Source organism: Ochotona curzoniae, unplaced genomic scaffold (assembly GCF_017591425.1).
Source record: "Ochotona curzoniae isolate NIBS_2020 unplaced genomic scaffold, NIBS_Ocur_1.0 scaffold_4683, whole genome shotgun sequence".
Classification (NCBI taxonomy): Eukaryota; Metazoa; Chordata; class Mammalia; order Lagomorpha; family Ochotonidae; genus Ochotona; species Ochotona curzoniae.
Window position 1 is genome coordinate 12,698,156 of NW_024467121.1, and position 12,878 is coordinate 12,711,033.

General features: G+C 40.1%; 1 pseudogene; it reads left to right on the forward strand.

Moving 5' to 3' along the window:
- The first annotated feature begins 919 nt into the window (after positions 1-919).
- LOC121148276 lies at positions 920-1,013 on the forward strand (annotated as a pseudogene).
- Positions 1,014-12,878: the final 11,865 nt, after the last annotated feature.

Genomic DNA, 12,878 nt, shown 5'->3' on the forward strand with positions numbered 1-12,878 from the left:
CCAGGATCCCATATGGGTGCCGATTCTAATCCCGACAGCCCTGTTTCCCATCCTGTTCCCTGTGTGTGGCCTGGGAAAGCAGTTAAGGATGGCCCAAAGCCTTGGGACCCTGCACCCACGTGGGAGACTTGGAAGAGCTCCTGGCTCCTGGCTTCAGATTGGCTCAGCCCCAGCTGATGCAGTTACTTGGGGAGTGAACCAATTGGATGGAAGATCTTCCTCTCTGTCTCTCCTCCTCTCTGTATCTTCACCTTTCCAATGAAAAGTAGATCTTAAAAAAATAATAGATGGAAAAAATTAAAAATTAAAAAAAAATTTTAAATACTCCAGAACTGTTATTGTTATAATTGTATATTGCTAAATAGTAATCAACAAACACACCAATGAATCAGACACTAAGTTCTCCAGGTAAGAGTCAAAAGATGTACATGTTATGAAGAGAAACCAGAGTATCTAAGATCTGTGGGGAGCCATGCACTTGGAGCAGGTGGCACAAGGCTGCAGGGAGGACAGCTCCCCTGCTAGCACGGCTACTAGGAGAGTCTGGCTGCCTGGCAAGGCCCAGCAGAATGTGTCTCTAAGCACCTCACTGCTGCCTCACCCTATTGTATGGACACTCGATCAACTCTCTGATATTTCTTGGAATTCTATTGAGGGTGTTGTCATTTTTCTGCAAATGTGAAATTATTTTTCTAGCTGGCATAATACCTGAAACTGATTTTATCAATCATGTTATGGTAAAAGGGTCTTCAGCAATTGGGACATTGAGACATGGCTAAAACCATACACTAGTACAGTTGAGCCTATACTGTTGCCAAATGTCTTATTACGTGCCCACCTTTTGCCCTGGAAATTTCCCTAAGACGCCTAATATTCTCCTAAGAAATGGCTTCATAATGTCTTGGAAGTATAAATACCAGTGCTCACTTCAGCAGCATATATACTAAAATTGGAAAGATCCAGAGAACATTTGCATGGATGACATGCAAATTCATGAAGCATTCCATATTTTTTTTTAAAAAAAAAAACATGGCAATCATGAAGGTACAAAGAGTTTATTTGCTATGCAGTCTCCATCTGCTGCAATATGTGGAATAATGCAATCATTTTGGTTTCCCACTATGTAAAGCAAAAAATATGTAGGGCACTTTCTAAAAGGCTATAATGGTTGTGATAACTTAGGGTAAAATGGCTTGAAACTTCTACTTCATGTTGGCACTTATATTGAGGAAAAGAAAACAGTTTAAAAAGATAAAAATAATTTTCCTGTGAAGGCCTTCCATTCATAGCAAGCCTAAGCTGTCCTGTTCCATTCCCACTGCTCTATAAGAAAAGGACAAAAAAACAATTGAATCAATACTAGGTGAAGGTGATGGTAGTTAGTATATGACTGATTACAAGATTTAATAAAGAATCTATGATATATGCCTTTATAAATTCCTTTCATTTGTGAGCTTCCTTTTTAATTTTGTATTCTTGATTTTTTAAGTAATATTAGTTTAAGTTTAGTGAAATTGATTTTGGATATAAGTAAGCCACCTGTCACCCTGTAACCGCATGTGCTGCCAACTGTGGAGTTCCTGGCCTCAGCTGGCAGACTGCAAGTTTGAAGGAGTAATGGCTTGCTGAGAATGTTTTCTTTAAAGTAAAATAATAATAAAGATTTTTAGAATTGTTTTTGTAATTATTCTTTTAACCATGAAGTAAAGATGAAACAATTGAATGTTTGCACAAAAGCTTGTGATATTTTCTGTATAAATAAAAAAGGTAGCCTTTTTGAGTTGTCCATCATGACCATCATGCCGTAGTGGTCCATATCCTCCTTGTCTTTCTATTTTCACCAACCCATGCATCCTTTGTGAGCTCCAAAGTCAGCTTGAGCTGGTCTCCAGCAAAAGTCCAGCAACAGCTCATTGTGTCCCTAGAATTTAATGTAGTCACCTCTTAGCCAATATGGAATTTGTTCCTGTAACTCCTGAATCCAAAATCCACAGATGTACAAGTTGTTTATACAAAGTATCATAGTAGTAACATATAACCTAAGCATATTTTCCTATATACCTTGTAATGCACAGATTATAGACAACCCCTAGTAAAATATCTAAATATCATTTCATTCATGAGACTCCTCACAATACCATATGTGTGACAAATTGAAGACTTGATTTTTGGAAGTTACTGGATTTTTAAAAATGTTTTCAACCTTCAGACATGAAACTTTTGGATGCAGTGGGCAATTGTATATGACAAATTTGTCATTTCAACTAGGAGACAGAACCATTGTGGTAACCTAGTAGATCCCATATGGATGCCGGTTCCAATCCCAGCAGCCCCAAATCCCATCCAGCTCCCTGCTTGTGGCCTGGAAAAGCAGTCAAGGACAGCCCAAAGCTTTGGAACCCTGCACCCACATGGGAGACCTAGAGGAGGTTCCAGGCTCCTGGCTTTGGATCAGTGCATATCTGGTCATTTCAGCAACTTGGGAAGTGAACCAGTAGCTCACTCTCAGAGATCTTTCTCTCTGTCTCTCCTCCTCTCTGTGGATCTGCCTTTCCAATAAAAATAAACAAATATTTTTAAAAGTTCGTATCTGGTGTCAACAGTGTTGTTTGCATCCCTGAAAGCAAAACTAATATAAACCCCTACTTCCAAAAAAATGTGAGAGATAACTTTAATTGCATGACAACATTTTAAAGTGTTAGGAAAAAATATTGAGGGGACATTTTTAGGAAGGTGAGAGGTCTTTGAAATGAAAACAAAACAAAAAAGGCCACCACCTGTGATGGGGTGCAGCCACTGATGGCTCACAACTGCTTGTCAAATGGAATGACAGCCCCTCCTGCATGCCATACCATTCAAGTTGATTTACAACAGGGAAATGGCTCTGGAGGCCTCCCATAATGGCCCTTCCTGCCTCCTATTGTACTAGATAGGTTAATTAACTACAGGAAAACTTTGGGCTCTGGTAACTCCATTCCTGCCTCCTGCACTTGGGGAAACTTTGTACTCTGTGGCTCTCAATATAATTGCAGGATGAGAGATTAAAAACCCCTGACTTTTATCACTTTGCACAATGGTTCCTGGAGTGTAGCAGCAGCTGCTGTCACCAAGTTTGGGCCACAAAGACTCTTCCTAACATCCTACACTTCGTCCAGTGTTATCTTTCTCACACTCTGCAACAAACCAAAAGACTGATATGTTTAACTATATTGAAATGTAAAACTTTAAAGTAAACACAACAAAAATAAAAGTCAAGATACAAATTGAAAGAGATATTAATGTCTAATAAAAGATCTATTGCCATAAAATATAAAGATTGACTGAAAATTCACACAGAAAAAAACTACAAATGGGGTGGGGTGGTGGGATGTATGAAGGATAAAAATAAACAACTCAAATAGGAAATGAAGATGTCCAATTAACATGTGAAAGTAAACCAACCTGATTTGTGATGAGGGGAACATCAATGGGGCAATTCACACTCCTCATCCTGGCTAGAGGGCTAAGACTTGACAACAGTGTAAATTGGAACTTGTGGACATTTATTCTCAACTGGTTAAAGAAAAAATGGGTACAATCATATTAAAGGGCAAAGCACTAAAATCTACTGAAGCTAAGTTCCCAGCTTTCAACTTTCCCATATAAGCAAATGAAAATTATCTGTCACTCTTGCAATATGAAGAATCACTACAACTGAGAGAGAGAGAGAGAGAGAGAGAGGGAGAGAGAAAGAGAGAGAGAGAGAGAGAGAGAGAGAGAGAGAGAAAGAGACTAAAAGCCAGGGAGACTGGGCTAGAAAGGATGTTTGAATCTGTTTGTGTCTCAACCCACAGCTGAGGCCAAATGAGGGCAAAGCACATGTTCTCCCCTCATCGGTCTCTGTGGTGTTTAATGCCACTGACTCTCTGGTTCCTAGACAAGGAAGACAACTTTGCTGTCAAGTTATCTCATTTCCCAGACTCCAGTGATGAATCTATTTCAAGTGACGAAGTCAAGCAATTATCTTCCTCACAGTGGGGTCATACAATACTAAAGGAAAGATTTGACTGAGCTGGGCTGGAGAGATGTGTGTCATTAATCATGGCAGAATCCATAAGCCCACTGTCAATTGCTCAGTGACCTTTCTTCCGTTAGGGAACTCATAGTTCATCTCATCTCTCTATGCAGAGTCACCAGAAAGTGTCCATTGGGGGCTCAGCCGGAAAGGAATGTCATTTAGATACTGTCTGCCCAGGTAATTGAAAAATTTGTCATGGCTTAAGGCACAAAGAGTGAATTAATCCCCTGTAAGTTCGGAAGCCTAAAGTTCTGATGAAAGGATGTGCCTACTGGGTAGAGAACTAGCAAGGCTGAACATACACACATTAACTAGCAAAGCACAAGAGCTGGAGGGGAAGCTGAGCTTTGGGTAGACCCAAAAAAAGGTGTTACATGCCTCTAGATCATCACCTTCAGAGTGGAGTTGTTTTCGCTCTTGTGTTTTATTCCAACCAGAGATCATGAATCGTGGGCTTCTGCCTCTCTTTACCCCCAAGCCTGACTCTGCCTTTTACAACCTTTGGCTCAAGGACCTGATTCTGATCCTCTGTGTTCCCGACCTCACATCCTGTTTATGTTCTGTAATTACCCTCTGCTCCTGATCCAGGAACAGTAATAATTATCATTCACTAGGTACTAGACACAGAGTTAAACATTTTGCATGAATTATATTGTGTAATGAACTCTGGATCCCTGATTGCAAGGTTAAATGATCCTAAGTGCCAAGTCCTCTCTCCCTGAACAGTCATGGCTGATGCAACACCTTACCCAAGGAGGGGTAGGAATGGGGGAGCAGCATTTATCAAAATACACACACACACACACACATCAGAGTCCATCAAAATGCTCTGAAGTAGAACCTACAGGGGTAAAACCTAGGAACCCCTAGGGTTTCACAGGGATGACTCTTGGTAGAAATTACTGATCTCAAGACAGAAAGACATCTTGGCTTTGAGAGATCCCACACACAGGAGGAAACTGACTTTATACTGCCTTGGAGCCTCTTCAATAACCCTAACCTAGGTACCTGGTGCCTCCGGTTGCTTTTTCTGACCTTTCCTCATGGACAGATCACTCAGGTGCATTCCTAAGTCTAATCCCAAAGGGATTCCTGAGTTGAGCACTGGTTCCTACAATTCAAACCTCATTTCTCTTCCTTGGACCTTTTTGGTAACCCCTCTGGCAGAAACCACTCATATCCCGCACTCATCACTCAAAAGGTCTTCAAAATAAAAATGCTAATGGAAACCAAAAATAGGTTTGTGCTGCCCCCAGACATCATGGTAATAAGGAAACAGCTTGTGAATCAGCTAATGGAAAGGGCAAGGGGTGGGGAAGGTTAAAGTAAAAACAAGTGCACAATCTATCACCTAATAATACCACTCTATCCTCCTGTCTGTTTAATTAAGCATTAAATAAGAGAGTAATTATAAATAGTAATAATAGCCACTGCTAAGAAGAATGTATCAGAAATGAGGAGGTGGTAGCATTGACCTCACACACTCAGAAAACATAAAGAATTTTTTCTAAATGTGGAAGCCACCCACTAAACTATGTGTTCAAATGTAGCAGAGGGGTCGGCACAATAGCTCAGCTGGCTAATCCTCCACCTGCAGCTGCAGCACCCCAGACAGATGCCGCTTACTGTCCCACCTGTTCTATGTCCCATCCAGCTCCTCACTTATGGAAAGCAGTGGAGGATGGCCCAAAGCCTTGGGATCCTGCACGCACGTGAGAAACCCAGAAGAAACCTGCTGATTTCAGATCAACTCAGCTCTGGCCATTGTGGACCCTTGGGGAGTGAACCATGGATGGAACATCTTTCACTCTTTCTTGCCTTCTCTCTCTAAATCTTTTCAATAAAATCTTTTTTAAGATTTATTTATTTTTATTGGAAAGGGATATCCATAAAGAGGAGGAGAGAGAGAGAGAGGTAAACCTTCCATCTTCTGATTCACTCCCCAAGGAGCTGCAAAAGGCCAGAGCTGTGCCAGTCTGAAGCCAGGAGCCTGGAACCTCCTCCAGGTCTCCAACACAGGTGCAAGGTCCCAAGGCTTCAGCCCACCTCCTTCTTTCCCAGACCACAATCAGGGAGCTGGATTGGAAGCAGAATGGCCAGAATTAGAACTGGTGCCTATATGGTATCCTGGAGCATGCAAGGCTAGAACTTTAGCCACTAGGCTACCACACTGGGCCCTCCAATAAAAGCTTTTTTTAAAATAAAATAAATAAATGTGGTAGAGAAAGGAACAGCTTCCATTGTTGTCCAAAGAGGGGACAAATTCCAAAACAGTAGAAAATAGTTGTTAAGAGCAATGAAAGCTTTCCAAGACAGAGAGAGACCTGATTTAAATCTGCAAACTCAACTTCTTGATCTGTTAATGGGAATATTAAGTTTGTCTACATCACAGAATAAATGACAATTTTGTTTCATCAGAAACTTTAATTAAAATTATATGAGTATAACATTTATCTCAGAGCCTGGTTATGGGTAGTTGTCCAAAAGACAGTTGCTATTAACTATTATAACAGAGGGAGCTGCTCTGTAGTTCTACTTTCAAACCCTTGATCATGCCAGGTAGGGATTTCATTCAAACCTCATTTTCTTAACAATAAAAAGGGGATGATTACCACTTACTCCAAACTTATTTTAGTCTTTATTTTTCCCATGTGGTTAAAACAAGTAGAGCAATATTCAAAAAGAAAAATAATATTGATGTTGTGCAACAATTACATTTGTAGGATCCCATAGTATCACTGTTCCTGCTTTTACACCAACTTAGTAACAACACATGATCCCCAACGAGCCAAACCAAAAATAAAACACGGTACATTTTAAAGAGCCCAGCAGATAGAGAGAGAAAAAACTGATAAAAATACTCACAATATATGCCCATTAAAGTATTATTCCTGGAGAAGAAAATCAATACTTCATGTGGAAGATAATAAGAACATTTAGGGAAACCAAAGAATAGCATTAAAAATGACTTTGGGGGACTTAACCAAAATACATGTTTGCAATTTTTAGTTTTAGCACAAGAAATGAAAAAGAATAAAAGAAAGTGGTCATTTAAAGCTGATTCAATAATATAATAATCAATATCAAAACATATCAAAGTAGGGACCAGTATTGTGACTTAGAAGGTAGTGTCACCACCTGCTACCTAGCATTACGTATAGGCACTGGTTCATGTTCTAGCTGCTGCACTTCCAATCCAGATTCCTGCTAACAGTCAGGGAAAACCAGAAGACAGGCCAACTGTTTGAGTCTATGCACCCATATGAGATCTGGATGAAATTTGTGGCTCCTGCCAGCGCTGGCCACTGAGACCATGTGGGGATTTAATCAGTGAGTAGAAGATGTCTCTTTCCTTGTCTTTCTCTGTATATGTCTTCTAAATAAATAAATAAAATCCTTTTAAAAAAGAAAATATAAAAATACATAGAGAAACTATTAAAAGAGGAAAATTACAGGAAAAGGAGAAGACACTTGAAAGATAGTGCCAGACACCTGACAGCTAAAGGATGAAATTTCCAGAAGGCAACAAAGAAAGAGTAGTGGAATAACAGAAGCCACAGTTACCTTCCAGCCTTAAGCAATCAGAATATCAAAGTGCATAAAAAGTATTTCAGACACTAAATGACAGAACTGCTGAGTTCATGTGAGAATGACCTTGCTCGGATTGTAGATTATTACTCAACTCTCGAGTACACATCTCATTAACGTTCTGCGTGACCAACTGGGAAGTGGCATGACCAAAGTCAAGGACTGTTTCGAAAAAAATGAAGCACTTGAGTAATTGTTTGACTTGCAAGCTAAACAAATTGTTTTTCCAAAGAGTATAATTTTTTACTTGAAGGAACAACTGCCAGATAAGATAGGGTTCAAACTTCGGTGAAAAGCAAACATTTTCTAATTGCAAAACAGTCAACATTATTTGTTGCCAATGATAAAATAGGAGGTTTCAAGAGAAAATTACAGGCAACTTGTAGCTGACAGTCACATAGATAGTGTGAATAACTGTATGTTTATTGATGAAATTAAAATGTTATTTACAAAACTTTCTACAAAGAAGGCTTCAAAACCAGATTAATTCAGTAGTGAAATGTACAAATATGTTGCATTTTAAAAAATAACCCTCACTTTAAGGAAAAAAATGTTAAATTTCTTTTTGACAGATTTACTTATTATTTGATAGGCAGATTAAAATAGAGAAGGAGAGAGAGAAAGAGAGAGAGACAGAGAGAGAGACAGAAAGATCTTCCATTCACAGGTTCCTTCTCCAGACGACCAGAATGGCCACAGCTGAGCTGATCTGAAGTCAGGAACCAGGGGCTTCTTCCAGGTGTCCCACATGTCTAGCAGAGCTCAGGAGCTTGAGCCATCCTCTGCTGCGTTTCCCAGACCATAAGCATCAGAAATGGGACAAGCATGCATGTGGGCTGTCAATGCAGAAGGTGAAGGAATGCTGAGCCAGTGCATAGCCCTAAGAAAAAGCGTTATATTTCTACATTGATTCTTCCAGAAAATAGCTGAGCAAACTCGTCCCAGCTCATTTTATGAGACATTTATTGTCCTGATACCAAAACTAGACAACACTATAGGGACAAAAAATAATAGTAATACCAAGACAGTACCCTCAAAAATATAAATATGAAAAAGAAAATCCTCTACTGAAATATTAGCCAATCAAATTCACATGGGCTAAAAAGATAGCTAGGTTAGGATCACAAGCTGGAATCCTCATCTTACCCCCACCCCATTTAATTCTATCTGCTTATCAATCAAATGACCCCTTCCCCAGGCTGCATTTCTGCTGACCTGGGTGTAGGGGCAGGGAGCAGTATCATGTAAACACTCTCCTTTCCAGACTCATGCAAAGTCTGGCAGATGGAAGCCACACTCTCTCCTCTGCTTGCTGCAGACACAGAGGGAGTGGAAACGTCACTCTCCCACCTTTCCAGCACAGCCCATGTGTGTCCACAATTTTCTCACATTTTTTATTGGAAAGGCGGATATACAGAGAGACAGAGAGGAAGATCTTCCATCCAATGATTCACTCCCCAAGCGGCGCAACAGCTGGAGCTGAGCCAATCCGAAGCCAGGAGCCTCTTCCAGGTCTCCCACTCGGGTGCAGGATCCCAAAGCTTTGGTCCGTCCTCGACTGCTTTCCCGGGCCACAGGCAGGGAGCTGGATGGGAAGCGGGGCTGCCGGGATTAGAACCGGAGCCCATATGGGATCCCCGGCATGCAAGGTGAGGACCTTAACCACTGCGCCATTGCACTGGGCCCAGTTTCCTCACATTTTAAGTAAACGCTATTGTAAGCTACAGTTGTCCCTATATGAAAATAGACACCGACAGCTAAATAGTAATCTATAGCCATTTTGAGATATATAGAACCCGATTGTGTATAAACTAAAATTGAAATGTCAATGAAGGAGTCACAGGATGTGGTAAAGAACTTGCATTTTTTTAACATATTGGTTACTCAATACTATGTCAATTAATTCCATAACATTATAAATTGTTGCTGATGTTATGCCAAGGCTTTTAATTGATCAGGATGATACTCTGCCAGCTCTACCTTCAGACCACAGATGGTCTCCCCAACAAGCATTGAATTGGTCTGGATGATAAGATACTGGACTCTATGCTTGGTATATGCTTGCAATGAAAGAATCTCATGTGAACTTGAACTTAGGTAATGCAACAAGATGGAGGAATATACCATGAGAGGAGGGTTGGGGGAGGGGTTGGGGGAATCCCAGTGCCTATAAAACTGTGTCACATAATGCAATATAATTAATTTTTTAAAAGGAGGGGGGAAGAAGAAGAAGACAGAAGAAAACCAAAGGGTAGAGGAGGGAGATGAATTTGGTCCAACATAGCTGTCTATGAAGACAAAGGAAGGGACCACAAGCCCAGCCATGTGGGCAGCATCTAGAACCTGCAAAAAACAAAGAAACAAATTCTCCCACAGAATCTCCAGAAGAATTGAAGGTCTGCTGATTTCTTCTTCATAGTCCAGGGAGACCCACTTCAAAATACTGGTCTCCAGAACTTGCAGGATAATCAATTTGTCTCATTTAAAAAAAAAATTACGTTTTGTAATTAAGAGGCAAGAACATGGAAAAGCAGTATTAAACCCAACCTAGCTCCCACACACACACACACACACACACACACACACACAAATGTAAGAAGGATAATACATCATTATCAAGCAGCACTATATTTCAGAGAGAAAAGACAAGAATATTTTAAACACCATCAATTTTTATTATTTGTGGTGGTCATGTTCCATAAAGTTGCCATGATTATTGAATTAACAAATACCAAGCTTTTGCTCCTAAATACAAAATTTCTGTTGAATCTCTGATTTCAATACTTTCAGAAAGTGATCAAAACCTAACCATGTTTTATGTAAGTTTCTTTTTTAAAACACCTTATTGGGTATGACATATGTGCCAAAATCACAGAAAACAGCCTTATAACATATACTTGGATGAAGCTTACCTAATACACATGCAAATGCTTTCATTGTTAAGTATGCTACAACATTCTGGAACAAAGGAACAAGAACACCTCAGTGCTATACCTGGAGACCTTTTTATAAAGCAAAGTTATCAGACCTGATGCAGTAGTCTAGTGGCTAAAAGGCTTCTCCTTGCACACACCAGGATCCCATACGGGCGCTGGTGCAAGTCCTGGCAGCCTCACTTTCCATTAAGCTTGCTGCTTGTGGCCTGGGAAGCAGTTATGGCCTTGAGACCCTGCACCCATGTGGGAGACCTATAAGAAGCTTCAGGCTCCTGGCTTCAGATTGGCTCAGTTCCAACCATTGTGGCCACGTGGGAAGTGAATCAGCAGAGGGAAGATCTTCCTCTTTGACTCTCCTTTTCTCTGTATATCTGACTTTGCAATAAAACTAAATAAATCTAAAAAAACCACAAAGTTATCCATGAAAAGTATAAAAGTCTAAGATCCTAGAACTTGGTAGACCCTGAAATTACCCTTTTATGCAGTATGAGATCTGAATCAAGGAGGCAGAGCCTGTCCTTACTCACTCTGATCTGGAAACATACTTAAGTGATTTAATTTTTTGTGTGTGACTCAAAATGTTTTTTAACTCTGCACATCTGCAAATAAACACAAAAATGTCACAGATACAGATTTGAAAGTTACAAATAAGTGGCAGCAGGTAGGAAAACTCACAAGTACAAAATCAGCCAATGAGATGTATCAACTACAGTCTATAAATTGAAGAAATATGTGAATCTGTGATTTAAAGCTCTAACTGAATCATAATTTAAGCTGATAAGCAAAAGACACATACATGAACATATTGTATGAAAGTCCTTGAATTATGATAATCAAGACAAGTACTTTACAGAGTTTATGGGGGGGGGGGAAGTTACCTGAAAACAAGAAAAAAAAAAAACTGAGTTGCCTTTCACTTCTCATTCCCGACGCAATGAACTGGAACTTGGCCATAGACACTGTTGTGTATGGATAGGCAACAGTTACACCAGCTGGGAGTTTCCTACAGATTCAGAACTTCAAGCCCACTCTTAGTTTTTTAGGATACAAATCTGAATTTAACCAGGCCTCTTCCTTGTGATGATTAGGCAAATTGAAGCAGAAAACTTTATAAGAGTACCTGTAGGGTTTCTGAGAGACTGTCACCTGTATCTTCTAAGCAGTCAAATGAACTATCAGGACAAAAGAGAGATCATTGATAATTGCCTAAAGAGTGTAACATTTCTGTATCTCATCTAAGAAAAAGACCAGCTATATGATGCATGAACCAAAGAGATACTTCAAGACAGGAGACAAAAAGCAGAAAAAAATAACGGAAGCAATGTTTAAGACAATAAATTCTCTGGAACCATGTAAAGGACTTTCACACCAGAAGAGACACATACTGTGGGAAATTCTAATAACAACATCATTTCATAAAAGCTGATGCTGAAGTGGCAAAGATGGACAAGTAAAGGTGCTACAGAAATTCATCATTCCCTTGCAACAGGTAGTGGGGAGAAGAGGAAAAGCCTTTTAATCTAACAGTCTAAAGTGAGGCATTCAAGAGTCTTTACTCTGCATCTCTACCTGTGGAAGCCTCACAGGCATCCTCCTGACACAGGGGACGAGTGGTTCTGGAAGGGTGGCAACCTGTATTCCCCACCAACGTTAGGGAATAGACATCAGAGGAAAGCTGGGGAAGGTCTGTGCTCTGCTTACTCAGAAGAAGGGTGGAAAGAAGGATCAAGAACTGGAATGAGACACACACATTCAGTTTTTAAGGAAAGTTTGCAGAAGCAAAATCTAATTTTCTAATTCTACCTGTGTCATGTTAAGTTAAACAAAAGATTCAACAAAAAAAAAAACTATGAACTTACATACCTTCATTGATTTTGATTTAAAAATTAGGAGATTATGACCATGTTTTTAGAAGAAGCTAGCTGACTTCCAAATCACTTTTGTAAATGTAGATAAAGACTTTTTAAAATTGAAACCAAAATGACTGTAAAACTGGGTGGAAGAACGAGAACCTGCATTCAGTTCCTCGAGATACCTAGGAGGTGTTTTGTGTGGCTGAAGAAAATCATCTTTACACAGCACTTGGATTCCAGTTTGGGTCACCTGAAGACTAATGGGCCTCAACCCCCAAAGGAAAAAATCTCAAGTGCTGTGATTGCTGACCCATGGTGGTCCAACGGGAAGGGAAATGTGGAGAGGGGCTCCTGCACACTGGAAATGTGCATTGTCTTCTCTCAAGGCTTTGATGTTGCAGACATGACACAGAGGTACAGATGCTCCCAGAGGGCCATGCGTTA